The 15,263-nt window shown below is 38.4% G+C and overlaps 1 protein-coding gene across 2 annotated transcripts in view; it reads right to left on the bottom strand.

Moving 5' to 3' along the window:
- The window catches only part of cplx2b (complexin 2b), a 31,804-nt gene extending 17,554 nt beyond the window's left edge, over positions 1-14,250 (bottom strand). Inside the window, exon 1 of one of the 2 annotated variants that reach the window (XM_008420472.2) lies at positions 14,118-14,250. The gene's annotated coding sequence lies outside the window, so the exon portion shown is untranslated. Of the gene's footprint in view, positions 1-13,996; positions 14,072-14,117 lie in introns of those variants that run through there. The other variant, XM_008420473.2, reaches the window with a different exon arrangement.
- Between the last annotated feature and the right edge of the window lie 1,013 nt (positions 14,251-15,263).

Genomic DNA, 15,263 nt, shown 5'->3' with positions numbered 1-15,263 from the left:
TATAAAAAACAATATAATATTTGCTTCATAGGAAGTTATCATAGGGAACGCTTCTACCTGCCTCCAGGAAGACTCCTCAGACTCAGGAGAACTGAGTTCGTTATGTAAGAGCCTTATCAGTAGGCGGATAGCTTTGGACTGGAAGCTGCAGAAGTTCAACAACATATTGAAGTTTTTGGTTCTGGTGGAAGTGGAAGAGCTTTGAAATCTTACATAACCCTGCGTATTCACAGAGAACCAAATATATGGTATACAATTAGTGATGACAGTGCCTGAGGGAAAGCCTCCCTCGCCTCATCTTCCAAAACCATTTCCCTCCATCACTCTTTGGTCTTCTTCTTAATTTTCTTTATCATTATTTTATAATCCAGGCACTGGCAGCGGTGCATGACATGGGATAATGTTATCAGAGCCAGGCAGGGTGGCTCACTGATCCGACCCATTTAATTGGAAGTTGTTTCCTAGTTTACCGGCTGAAGACTGGGATGGGAATGGCACCATGAATACGTTAGCAGCGCATGTACATAACAGCTGAACAAGAGGAGATGAGAGAAGAATAGAAAAGACGGAAAACAAAACAAAGCAAAACAAAAATATATACAAATTTCTTATAGTAGTGATGGTTTCTCTGCTGGTTTTAGAATCAGATATGTAGGGATGGATCACATAATTTTCCTACAGATTTTTATTTCGTTCCACCAGATAAAATTATTTAACACTTTGTCTCAGTTGGCTGTGCAGCCCGTATATTGTTGAAATGTAAACAAAGCCCTTTTTAATTTGTTTGTATACAAAGATTAGATGTTAAGGTATAAGTAAAGGCTTTTCAATAAATTTCCCAAGTCTACTAAAGTGCTTATAGCATAAATTTCAGTAATGTATCCTAATTCCATTTATTGTAGCGGAAACAGTGTCAGTCTCGGTTTTTGGTCTTCATGAAGGTCAAAGTGAAGCTTCAACCACCAGACATCGAAACAGAACTCATCTGCTCATCAATTACCGGTTAATATCCGCTGTCTCTCAGTTTAAGGGACATGAAAAGAATGAAACTCATTTGTAGAGTGCCTGGGATAGAAGCCTGGCAGGTAGCCTGTCATCCTGTGTCGACACAAAACTGACAACCAGACCAAGAAGGGAAGAGGAGAGAGGAGTAGACAAAGTTAATTCTACTTTCCAATCTAATTAAAAAAAAAAAACTTTTAAATGCCAACAATTTTGTGAATCATGAAAGAAACTTGGCTGTTGCAAAAACATGTTTTGTTTTTGTTTCATTTAATACTGTACAGCCATTTAAAAGATTGTATTTGTTGCATTGTTGTTATTAAATACATACAATTACAGCATTGATCCTTCTTCCACATAACTTCTATAGTCCTCCATATCACAGTGGATATGCATCTGGGGAGATAACACTCTTCTGGGGAGTTTGCCAACCAAATGCTCAAAGTTTTTATAAACCAGTGCTTCAGCATGCTGAAAATATTCTCCTGGATTGTTGGAAGAAATTGTTCTTGGAGGATATTTTGATAGCATCTTTTTTTCATGGCAGTGGTTTTGGGATAAATTTGAAGGATTCTCCTATAGATGAAAAAGAGGATTCATCACACAAACTAACTTTTTGAACTTCCTGCTAAACGTCAGCATGTCCCTGACATGTTTTGTAGAACAGTTTTTGCTGCCCTTCTTGCTCAAAAGTCCTCACTGTGCATTTATATGGATTTGCATCCACCCACTGTTGAGCAAGTTCTGCACTGGTGGCAACCTGATTCTTTTGCACATTCTTCAGAATGCATTTTAACATTCCTTCTTGGTTAAAATCACCTCATTTATACAAACTGTAGGCTGTGACTACACAATAAATATTTGTATCTCTGAAATGAAAAACTTCTGTTCGTTTTACAAAATAATTAATTTACAATTCAAAAGTCACCAAAGGCTGCAGACGAATGTCGCAGACACTGGTGGATAAATTAATGATGACCTGCTAATGATGTGCCACGCTCTCAGATCCGCCAACGAGCGATCTCACCACTCAAAAACATTATTTATTCATATAACTTCCTGCCGACAAATTATTCCCTGAGCACAGGCTGGCAGGAAAAAAAGAGGCTGCTCCACTGACTTTGACTTCATTTTTTTTTTTGGCCTGGGTTAATGTTGACAGATTTTCAGAGTTGGAAAACTAATTTTAGCTTAGATATTTCAGACTTTAATGAAACCTAACAAGACATTCGTGTGGCTCTGCATTTATACAACAGCATCACAGATGAACTATGATCCTTCACAATCTATTTCCGTGCAGGATCTGATTGAATTTTTAATGCTGGCAGCCTATTTGATTTGCCTGGAATGTGACGCTGCCTGAACATTTCAGTAATGGATGGAAACCAGTTTAAATTTAGAATCTTTTATTCTTCATAACTACCATTTTTATCCACTCATTTTATGACTCTCACACTGTAACCACATTTTGTAGCAGCGTTGGATGAAACTGTATGCTAGATTTGACAGAGGCCCATGGATGTTCAAGTAGAAAGACACCTCGACTGCGAATGCAAAGATAGTGACTAAATTCATGCAAATTTTCCCAGCTCTTATTGCCCTCTTGAAATGAAAGCATTCTTTATTTTGAGATGTAGTCACATGCTGAAAACCCTTTTGATCTAATCATCATAAAACTCTCTTAAGTGACAGATAACAAGTATCATGTCTGATAGTATCATGTTTTGGTGTATTCCTGGCTGTATGTCAGATTTCCACATAATGCCATTAGAATATGTTTGTCTTTAATTTTCAAATAAATGATGTGATCCAAACCATATTGGACATAATCCTGTCCCAAATGTATGTCCATGTAAAAAAAGAAATTTGGTCACAGAAAATTCACACTACAGTGCCTGAACCACCTGAAGCACCTTCACCCATAGAAAGCAGATATGATGTGGTTTTAACAGTTTTGTAGGACAGTGAAAGCGAACTTGAGAATTTCTTCAAACAATTAAGAGAAAATTAGTTCAGTCAAAGTAAAATATCTGCATGAACAAGTTTGTAAGCAGTAGATTAAAACAGCTTTTCAGCTAAATCAGCCCTTAGCTATTACATGATTTAATACCAGAGGAAAATTGGCACCCAACCTAGGTCAGTTTATTTAATTAATTTGTTTATGTTTTACTGTGTGAATTGTGAACACAATCTAAAGATATAAATACAGAGCAAAACAGAAGAATAAAAAATGGCCAAACAATTGGGCAGAGACACATAAACATGTTCAAGTGGATAATAGGCAAAATACTAATTTACTTATGAATAGAAATGAATAAAGTGATGTGGCACAAACAGAGGGGTTTACAACTGGAACTGTAATTTGCATGAAACTCACAGAAGCTACAAAACGCTAACAAAAAAACCAAAACAACGACAGTCACCGAAAAGCCAACTGGTGATGGAGTGGAACTAAACAGCTGGTGACATTTTCTGAGTGAATCCATTCAGCATGAAGACAAAAGAACCTGAAAAGACAAAAGATCATGTAACACTGCCGACACGTTTGCCTTTGACAGAAGCAGAAGCTGTTCATTTGTTGACATTTAATCATCTGCTGATATTTCCCCACCAGCTCTCATCAAAAATGTCACTCATTTGCTACTCCATCACCCCTTCTTAGTTTTTTTATCTGCTAATCTGCAAAACTCTCACATTTAAAAGTAAAGGTGGGATATTTCTCTTGTAAGAGTTTCAGATATAATGGAAAAAAAGCCAATGATAAAAGTTCTTGATCCCTTAGCTTTCTGCTTCCACTGTTTCTTATCTTAGCAATTAATTAAATTCATCACCCTACTCCATTTCATTAACGACTGGTAATCTAGCGTTCCAGAAGACAGATAGGGTTTATTTTTAGTCTATAAAAAGCCACTGTGTAATTTAAATTCCATCTTCATCCCTCCAACCCAATAGCCTTCTGAATATCTTTGATGGGTGACTTGTGTAAATTTTTATTTTCAAGTTAATATCTAAATTACTTCAATTTTAAAAAGGAAAATATTGGTTCTTTATTTTGTTTAAGTTATCTTACATTAGAAAAAAAATACAATTTTCTTTCTAAATATCTCTTATAAATTCAAGCATGTCACTTTAGAAAAGCAAAAAGAAAAAAATTTTTTGTAAAACTAAAATGCTGCCAGATATGTCTGTGGTAAAAATAAATGGACCAATCTTCAAAAAAAATTTGATTAAAGTTCACATGATTAAAGATAAAAACATACATGTCAGATTTCATAAGCACTACTAGCAATCCTCATGACTCATGGGTAATAGGTTTAAAAAGTAGTGCGAGGTTTGGGGCTTGATGATGATGTTTGGAAATGGAGGCATTTCTTTGTCTACTTTTGATAAAGTCCATGTATCTGCAGACCTCTCTGTTTCCTCTATTCAGGGGGATGGACGAAGGAGGGGAAGGAAGGAGGATATATATCACCAGTGAGGCATTCACTCATTTGTCTTGCAGGCATGTGACTGAAGAAGGAAAAAGACAAAAAGAAAGAGAGAAAGAGAGACAGAAGGGATCAATTAAAAGAGAAATTAGGGCAAAGGATGCAAGCGAGATAATGGAAAGAAAAAAGCATGGAGTGGATAAAAATGTCAGGAAGACTAAGGGATAAAACTCACGGTAAGAGAGGAAAATTATAAGACAAAGCAGCGAAGGCACTCCAGTGCTAAATGAATCAGATTAAAGCATAAAGCTGCCAGAAGCCATCTCCCTCTGAATTAGAGCAAAGAGAAAACAGTCAAAAACATATTGGAAAGCCCCTATTTTTTGCCAGCAAATGTGAAAAACGCTCAGCCATTTTGTTTTTATACTTCAGCTGTAAAGTATAATCATTAAAAAAGTGCATCCCATTCTTGTTGAAAATTATCTGATCTTAACCACATTCTATTACTTAAATCAGGCCTCAAGTGTACAAAAATACCCAATATTTTCAAAGCCCATTTGGAAAAGCTGTGCGAAAAACTAAGTACACTCTTGTTTGATTAAGTAATTGCTATCACAATGATTGCCTCTTTGAAAGCAAAACATCTAGCAGTTTGCAGCTCTGAATTATACAGTTATTTGTTAAAACAACACCAAGATGGACCTCACCTCTCTGTCACCGAGTCAGCCATGAGCTCTTTTGCACACCAAAATATTCTAGTCTTAAACGTGAGCCCATCACTAAAGCTCAGATCAAACAGAACAATAATTACCAAAACTTCAGCAAAACGAGAACAGAATGACTAAAAAGAGAAAATAATTAAGGTGTACCAATAGCCCAATTATAATTAAATATTAACCTCACTGAAATGCTGTAGTAGAAACGTAAAAGAGAAAGGATATAAACCGATAAACCTCAATGAACTGGAGGGAGAAAAGTGGGTCTAAATTCCTCCAGAACAATAGAGGAGACTGATGAAGTCATTCAGGAAAGTATTACTGGGAGCTAATGCAGCTAATACAAGCTGTTTGATCATTGGATCTGCTTAGTTTTATCACAGATAGCATTTGCACTTCATGCTTGTTTAAATGCAACTGCTGCATAGAGAAGAGTACAATAGAATATAAAGTTTGACTTCATCAGAAAGACCTTAGAACCAAGTTATGTTTACCACTGACTGGAAAAGGAAATGAATAAATACATGTCAAAGAAAATAGACATTTTCTTGTAGTGTCTTTGTGGGACAGATGTCCTAAGAGAAACAACTTGGACACTCAGCATTTTACATGCAGTTGGACGGTCTGCTCTCATGTGCAGGACAGATTTGGGTCAAACACAACAGGTAAAGTTACACAAACTGAGATTTAATTAAAGAAAACTATCATGTGTAGTAAAAGTAAAACATGAAACCAGTCCCATTATAGCACTTGGGTTTCAAGAATAGCCAAAAGTCCCTTTGAGTTACTACAAATTTGTGATTCAAGTCGACTACAAGAATAATATCAAACTCTTTTGTGATCTAACAGCACAAAAATATAACTTTAAGTAAAAAATGTTACCTACACCAAAAAGACCTGGATTGAGGTTGGAAATAAAGTAACATTTTTCAAAAGCGTCCTGAATGAGAATATAAGACATGATGTGAGGCATTCAGCGGCGACATTGTGATGTATTGCAGAAGAATATTAGCACCGTCTGTTTCTCGCCTTAGTTGTTTTTTTGTCCTTTTCTGTCGATAAGTGCTCACTTCGCTGCCCCTCCTCTTCACTCCATCAGGGTTAAGAGGACTGTGGTAAGTGGCCAGAGGCATGCTGGAAGGGTGGGCGGCGAGGCTGTGTGGGCGGCGAGGTTTGTTACGCCTGCCAACTGCTCAAGTGCAGTGATGAATGCTGCTGGGAGACGGAGAGCTAAACAGACGAACAAAGCAGGAAACACTGGATTCTGCATTTATGTCACCCGGGATTATTCCAATTATTTCATGATTTTTTAATTTGGTAACACAATCCAAATACTAATCTCTTAACTCCAGAGATATGATCCTTGGGGTTTAATTTAGGTTGTTTCTTCCTTATAGTTTGGCTGTAATATGACTTTCTCAGGAGGTAGCTTGAATTGTTGACTTTTTTTTGGTTTAAATTTTTTGTTATGCATGTATAAATGATCTCGATTGGGATTTGATTTTTTTCAGATTTGTATCAATCCAGAATTCACTTTCCAATCTGAAAACAAAGCTCTCGGTCCTCTAGCTCACTCTGCTCATTCCCTGCAGCCTTGCCACCGTTCAGCCTCGGCCTGGCTGTCTGCTCTCCAGCAATCTGCCCCATTGCTATGAACCACGTCTACTTTCTGATCAATAATCTTTGCCACAATAACACAAGCCTGTCGAAACTGTAAGAACATTCAATATCAATTCACCGTTTCTATTCTGTGATCCGCTTTTCCTTATTTAATCTCCTTCCACTTCAGACGTTGCCAAAATATTCTACCTGTTTGGATCCTCCTGCACCCCTTAGTGACTTTGTTACGTCTTCCTTTTCACAATTTTAAATCCAAGATTGACTCTGTAGAAAACTCTGGGTCAGAAAACTCCCTTCAAATATGAGACAGGCCAAAATCACCAATGAAATCACCATCATACATTTCCCAGAGCAGCAAACACAATTTGATCACCAGCTAAGCCAGGTTGGCACAGATTTTTCACATCAGACCCCAAATCTTACGGCACCCTTGATCTAATAATATGCATTCACATTCTGGATGTTTTGGAGTTGAAAGTGAAACTCACAGCTTTCTGATTAATTGAGCTAATGATGTTTGGCCGACTTCAGATGATCAAAATGTCATTACCAGACGGTCAGTTAATTCTTAAAAATGAAAAAAGGAATTTAAGAAGTTGACTTCATGGCAAAAGTAACTCCAAATGCAGCAGAACAATACATTTCACACCATAATCCCAATACACATCGTGACAGGATGGGAAAAACTGACTGGAGCTGAGCCAACTTGATCGGAAAAGAAACTTCTTATCAGACTATTATTTACTAAAGCCAAACCCAGCTCTCCACTTGCTTGACTGGCTTGCTAAAAGCATTTCTCTTTTGACCATTGCTGCATCCTGAATTGATACGTTGTAAAAATATACATATGTATATTGTAAGCTTCTTATATCAATGTGCCTTCTTTGACATTATTCTACATGATGTCGAACACTGCAGATCAGATGGGGGAAATGAACTGTCTCATTTCCTGTCACTGGCCGTCAGTGTGACGAGCTCTGTGATAAACGCAGTGACTGCGCCATGCTGAACAGGCGACTCAAAGGAAATCCCTAACCTCACCACTTCACGCGGGACATAAAAAGACTCTTCTTCAAGGCGGCTTCCAGGTGAACCGACCTCAACCCCTTTAACTAGGCTTTGAAGACTGCTGTGCAGGTAATTAGCAGGGTTTTCAGGATGAATAGATTCATTAAACGCCTGACTAAACAATAAGCCTTGTGTGTTTTCTGAGGGGTGACACAACATGTTGAGCTCTGGTTGAAATGTGGGGGCGGAGCTCAGTCAGAGGACACCTGTGGACACGAGTCTCATGAAAAATTATTGTAGGGGAAAAAAGGAACTCATAACATAAAATGCTCTTTTGTGTCCCTCACAAGTATATTATAATTACAGAAATTATAATAAGAAAGGGAGAGTAGTGGTAGATAACGGACAAAAGTCAAGAATAAAATAAACCTGTGTGAAATAAAACCAGAAAAACAGATCAAAATCAAATTTACAAGTTGGCCAAGCTTACTTTTGATCACTAGTTTTATCAAGATAGTAAACCCAGCAAGCACCAAAAAAAAATATTTGCCTCACAATGACTTATTCTTGTAAGAATACTGCCTGAAAATCACTTTTATCCATTAACAAATATTCTATAATTACTACAACATATCTTTCAGGCGTTTTCTACTTAGAACAACCTTCTGAGCAGAACTTGGCTTCCCTTTTTGTTTGTTTTTGTGCAACCCAACAAAAAGGGGAATATTTTTCTCCTTGAAGCAGTACTTACAGACAGGAAATAAAATCAGCAGAGAAGTAAAAACAGCAGAGCAGCCTGTCTCTGCCTCACAGGCTGCTCTGTCTCCTCCTAAGTCAACTGCACCTTTGCTGTCAGAGTGACGCCAACTCGGAGATCCACAGCAACAGGTGCCAAAGGGTCATTACCGAGGCAACGGAGGCTCTTTGCATCAGCGACGGAGAGACAGGTGGAAAGAAGAAGAACTTGCGCACTGCTGAGTTGAGCAGGAGAAAATGCACTGATGCAATCACACAACCAAGAGTTACTGGGAGAACATGTGATGTTTACACCAGGGCTGCATCTAAGCCTGTAAATCCCTAAAAAGTATAAAAATATTTCTTTATTATTACAGTTTGAACATAAGTCTCAAAAAAAAAGTGCAAATGTTTTGTTGAAATATGTCACTTGAAGTAACAGAGATGCCAGGCTCCCCGGTTCGTCACCGGGCATGCAGACTAGTATACGAGCAAAATTATGAGGGAGTTCAGTCATTCCAGCGGAAAATTGAAGAGGTCAAAATCATGTCGCGTAATTCCGAGCCGCGGCCCACCAAAAGCCCATTAACTGTCTGAGTGGTCATTAAGAAGCAATAAATGTCAAATATTTTACAGTGAGTCATCTAATGGGGAAACAAAAATGAAATCTAACACAGGTGCGAGACTCATAATCAGCCAGAGGAGCGTCAGTGACTCAGTTTTTCAGAATGACTCATCGATTCGGAGTCGAGACGTTTTATGAGCTGCTGAGGGAACCTGAGCAGGTGGGAGGAGACTGACAGGTGGACGGCGAGACAAACAAAGGAACAAAGATGTGCAGAGAGACAGACATACCTGACAGAAAGCCTGAGATATATGAGAATGAGATCCAACGTGCTGACAGAGTTACGGTTTTCACGCTCAGAGATGTCAATAAAGGAAGGGCGGGTGGGTAAATCGACTGATTTGGAACATAAAAGAAAAACTTTGCATGTTTTGAGTCATCATCCCTTCATCACCAGGGATGACAAATAAAATGGCCAAAAGGAAAAGCAATTGTCCAGTTCAGAGAAAAAGATAAAGGTTGTCTCTTAAATGAAGTGCACCCTCAGACGTCCTGGTCCAACCTGAACTGGCTCATGGTGATCAGTAGAAATACAAAATTAAAAGTGCATGAAATATTAATTTTGGATAGTAATTAATATTTCACTGTGTTTTTATTTTAAAAAAAATACTCTTATTTTTAAGATTACTGTTGATGTATTTGTTGCTGCCTCTTGGTCAAATCCCCCTAGTATCCTGGTAAAATAAATGTTAAATAAAACAAAGTAGTAATAATAAAAAAATATTCCTTTGTCTGTCCACCCATGTCAGGACCATTGTGTGTGCACTAAAGCCCAATAACCCATAAATGCAGGCTCTCAAGGCCACTCTAGAAGGGCGGTATCACCAAAAGCGACATGCGTTGACACCGGAGCAGCTTGTATTGAGGCTTTCACACTGAAAACGGCACCCTCTGAAACACATTCATTCACAGCAAAAGAGGCAGAAATTTTCAAAATAATATGTGCAAAGCTGTCATGCTGTGAGCTGTGATGTGTATTTGTCTCGTGGTAAAAGCGACTAGAGCTACACCTGCTATTGACACCGAGAAAAAGAGCAACAACAAAGGAGAGAAAATTGTGATGACATTCCAATCTGGCATTGTGGCTCTTGAGAAGGAGACACCAGATACTCTCTTCTCCACGGTTAGGGATATCCTCCATCTATTGGCTCCACAACTTTGTGTCAGAGCGCACAAACGTTAAAAATTCAGAAATGTCAACTTTAGACAACTCAAAGGTGCAGGCTCCACTGCGCTCTACTTTTGTTTTAAAAGATCATACATAAAGAAAAACCTCCCTAAGCTCTCTTCCAGTTCACAATTGCACACAGGATGACAAGAAATGTCTAATTTAGCGTCTTCTGAGTGTAGCTTGTGTTTAAGGTAAGAGTTAGGTCTCAGGATTTTGAATATTTTATAACATTACAATATGAGAGCAAATAATCTATGCAAGGATGATAAAATCATTGTTAAGTAAAGGCTGGGCAATATAACACCATTTAAACCTTTCCACAATACTAATATTATAATAGACTGAAACATTTATTTTTTTGTTTCCAATAACTCAGCCTGTATGGAGTCTCACTGACACATACGACAGCGCCCCATCTCATGAAGATCACACAGAGTGTTAAATAGTATAAAATCAACAGAAATTAAAGTTATTTCCCTAAACATTAGACATCTCCTCACAAAACTTGTAATATTTAACAAACCTTACCTAATCATGTCATAAAATTGCCAAAATTTTCATTTTGGCTTTAATTTCTATTGTTCAGTTCCAATGACTGCTATTGCCAGAAATTGACTCAAAACGTACTCAGAGTTCATTATGAAATATATTACTGGAAAGATTTAGGGCCATTTTTTATCTGACCCTAAATAAAAAATGCAGTTACTCCAGTGAGCTTTTGGGAAAATTAATTGCCCACTCTGTTCTTAGAAATGTCGTTTTATCAAATGGTTCCTCGTGAAGTGCGTGGATTTTCTCCAACCCCACAGCTGGAGTTAGAGAGCACTATGTGTTGTATAAAGGGACTGACTTTTTTCACTCAGGTGTTTAACACATTGAATCTATTATTGCAGTAAATTGTAATGGGGCTCCCTATGTCTAGGAGTTTTGTTTTTTGATGATATTTTAATTTAGTAAGATGTCTTGCAGATTGACACAACTCGCAGTCTCAATCTGCGAGTTGTGGAGTTTCCTCTCAGAAACAGTGAAAGAGCAGGATGTTAAATGCGGGCTGATGGCGGATCAGAACCGAGACGGCTCACATATGCGGAGGTCCGTGTTTGCATCAGATGGGAGCACGGAAGCCACCACCCTGGGAAAACCTTTGTGCGCTGCTGTCACTCAAAACTCTCACTGCTAAGAAGAACAAAGCCATCGAAGCTGCAGCTTTATTCATTTGCTCAGCTCTGCCAGCAATTTTTTTCTTTCATGAGAACAGCACAGTGACGCCGATAATGAAAGCATATTCTCCTCAAAACACAGCAGACAGCCCAGAGATGGAAGCATATAATAGTTTGGTTGCCGATACACGTTATTTCAGCGATTAGATTAAAAAGATGCATTCTTCACTGATGAGTTGTCATTTAAACCAGAGTCTAACTAATTGTTAAAAAAGACAAAAAAAACAAGAAAAAAAGAAAGGTCAGATGTTGCAAATTTAAGCAATTCTGTAAAGTTTGTGTTTTCTTTAGAAGAATACAGAGACTGGATGCACTGGTTGAGTGCAGAAGATCTCAGGTTTCAGGATTAGCTCGACTGAATTGCCAGATCAAATCCAACATTGAGACAAAATTACGAATCAACAAGAATGGAGTAGTAAAATGTGCATTGTTTAACTGAAATAAAAACAATCCTTTGGAGAAACACTCATCTTAGTTCTTGCCACGGTTTGCAGACAGAAAAACAAGGCAACTGCTGGCAGAGCATCATGTTATATTGCTGGTTTAGTTTATCTGAGCCAAAATGTTTTGTATTTCCTGATGCAGAATGGCCAATTGAAACTCTCTGCTTTAACCTAGCAAACCTGCAGTGAGTAAAAAAAATCCACTAAACCACATCTATACAAACAATCACATAATATATAAGCAATCATTGAGAACAAAAAATATAGACGATAGAAATGTATTACTAAATATTGCGGTTTGTTAGAACAACTTTAGTACTGGCTTTTTACAAATAATAAACACAGTCTCCAGCCCAGCTAGGACTGAATCCACATAAAGAAAATGTGCAATGCTCTAAGTGGTGCTTTTATTTCCTCTAAAATGAAAACAAATAAAAAAAACTCTACTTGCTGCCGGAGAGAGATGCAAATTTCAGCTGACTGTAAAAACACGTTGGTGTGTTTTTCAGTCACATTCTTTCCTGCTCTGAGAAACCTCATGAGGGTTTTAACAGTTTATCGAAGGTGTTACCAAAACATAACAGCGGGCAAGGGAAGCATCTGCTGAACAACCCTTGAGCACAGTCAGTGTTACAAAGAGTCGAAATAAATCAAGAGCCAAGGTATTTAAGCCAGCTGTAGAAGACGTTTTATAGAAATGTATGTAGAAACATTCAGTTTAGACCAATACGTTATTTCTCGGTAAATATTTATTGTGCTTTCTTACAACCGTCAGAGTGGCTTGTTTATGGATTCATAAAAGTTATGCTTCTGTGGTGATATTTGTTTTCTAAACTATAACAAGGATTTTTAATGACTTGAGGAAATGTTCTTGATAACCAAGCCCGAGAAATGAAGAGCGAAACAAAATCCGTTTCTTTATTCCAAGTACGGGAGAAAACCAATTCAGCTTCAGTTATTTCTGTTCGTTTGAGCTCTTTTCAATTCATTTTAGTTGTTTCCATGCGTACACAAAACATTCAGTGATTCATTTTAAACTTTATTTAATAATCTCATCTGATCACATCTGGTTCAAGCAGAAGATCGGAGAGCCAAAGACAATTGTACAGAAACAAAGATGACAAGAATAGAGACAAAAAGACAAACTGGGTTGAAAGAAAAATCAAAACTAAACAGTGCTCTATTCTTTGAATTTCATGACAACTGTTGTTTGTGTGGTGAAATTTAATTGCTGTCTAGACACAGAAATAAAAAATAAATAAAAAAGTTGATTTATTTAGCTAAGCCAAAAAAAAAAGATGAGACAGATGTAAGTAATTAAAATAAATAAATGTCTGATTTTTGTGTTACTTATATTTTTTCAGTGCTGCAGAGTGAGTTACTATGGCTCAAGTCTCTCCATTTGATTGGCTGTTTCTCACCCATTTCCACACACCTCCCATCAAACAGGATTTGTTGTAGATGCGCGCGCACAGTGGCACGCACACGCACCCATTGATTGCAAATCGTATTTCCTTGAAGCCCAAACAACACCGACCAGTGTGGCAGCCCCCTCTCAGCTCCGGGAGGAATTACATAAAGCTAATCAATGCTGTGGCTGCTATAAATAATTCAGACTCTCCATCATCCATCAGCAGCCGAGATGCTGGCTGCTGGCGAAGGCACTGCGGAGGACCCGAGTCGGCCTCCTGCCTCCTCCCCATCAATGATTTTTTTTTTTAGTGGAAAAACCGCCACCTCCTCACTGTCTCATCACGTACTCTCATCCAGGCGGTATGGCGGCAGGATCCGCCTTCACCTGGACGGAGGGAGAAGACGCAGGTGGGTGACGGAGGAGGGAGTATAATCATCCGCAGTTTGTGCAGAACTAACACAAACCCCGCGGTTTCGGAGAGCGCGCTGTTTCCTGGATTTTACAGCAGCGCAAGGCGGTTACCTGCAGCTCGCCAAAGCCGCCTGAATATGCTTATCTGCACCGTCACACACCTACAACAGTAAGCAATAATAATTTAGATAAAAATACCTCACCTCCCTAAAACCACACGAGCCGCAACAGCTCATCGGAGAAAGAAGCAAAGCACCAAGCGACCCTCCCCGCAGCCCCTCCCAGGATATTTTCTCTGCGCAAGGTGCGTTTGGTTTTACTGACCTGACGCGTCTGGAGAGGGCGAGGCGGCGAGCGGGATCCCGGCGAGTCTGCAGCCAAGCCTCCGTGTGATGCCCGTCCTATATCCCGTCTCTCTCTCCACCACCGCCACCACCAACACCCCCTCCTGCGCACTATTACCTCACAGCCTCCTCTCAGCTCCTCCAAGACGGGAGAGAGAGCATATGGCAGCCCGGTCTGAATGAGAAAACATTTTTGTTGTATACATGCAGGTGCATCTCAACGCACAATAATATAATCAAAAAGTTCATGTTTTTCAGTGATTCAATTTAAAAGCTCTGTAGTGGTGGTTATAATTAGTTATGTTATTCACCACCCAGGGCGACATGTGTTAAAGGGGCGTCACAACAATGACTATAAAGAAGGCATCAGTCATCTAGTATCTCTTTTTCCGCAAGCTTCTTCTACAAGTATTAGTTGTCATTTTGTGAAAAAAACTATGCTGGAATAAGTTATTACAACTGATTTAGACTCAGCACAAGATTAAAAGTAACAGCTTTTACAGAATATTAACCAAATTTCATATTTGATCTTTAGTTCTAAACCTGAAATACTCAGAGTGGTGAAACTTAAGCAAAACATATGATGCACTAAACATATAATGTGTAAAATAAGTATTGAGTACATCAAAGTTTTTCTCAGTAAATATATTCTGTAATCTCTCTACTCGCCCAATGACTGCTGGAGATAGAGATTGACAATGGACATATACAGGTCCTTCTCAAAAAATTAGCATACTGTGATAAAGTTCATTATTTTCCATAATGTAATGATAAAAATTAAACTGTCATATATTTTAGATTCATTGCACACCAACTGAAATATTTCAGGTCTTTTATTGTTTTAATATTGATGATTTTGACATACAGCTAYCGACCAATAAAAGAAATGTGTTTTAATACCAAAAAAGTCAACCTTCAAATAATTATGTTCAGTTATGCACTCAATACTTGGTCAGGAATCCTTTTGCAGCCTTCAATATGGCGTGGCATGAAGGCAATCAGCCTGTGGCACTGCTGAGGTGTTATGGAGGCCCAGGATGCTTCGATGGCGGCCTTAAGCTCATTAAAGAGTTTTGGGTCTTGGTCTCTCAACTTTCTCTTCACAATATCTGACAGATTCTCTATG

Source organism: Poecilia reticulata, linkage group LG10 (assembly GCF_000633615.1).
Source record: "Poecilia reticulata strain Guanapo linkage group LG10, Guppy_female_1.0+MT, whole genome shotgun sequence".
Lineage (NCBI taxonomy): Eukaryota > Metazoa > Chordata > Actinopteri > Cyprinodontiformes > Poeciliidae > Poecilia > Poecilia reticulata.
This window is presented reverse-complemented; position numbering and strand designations above follow the sequence as displayed.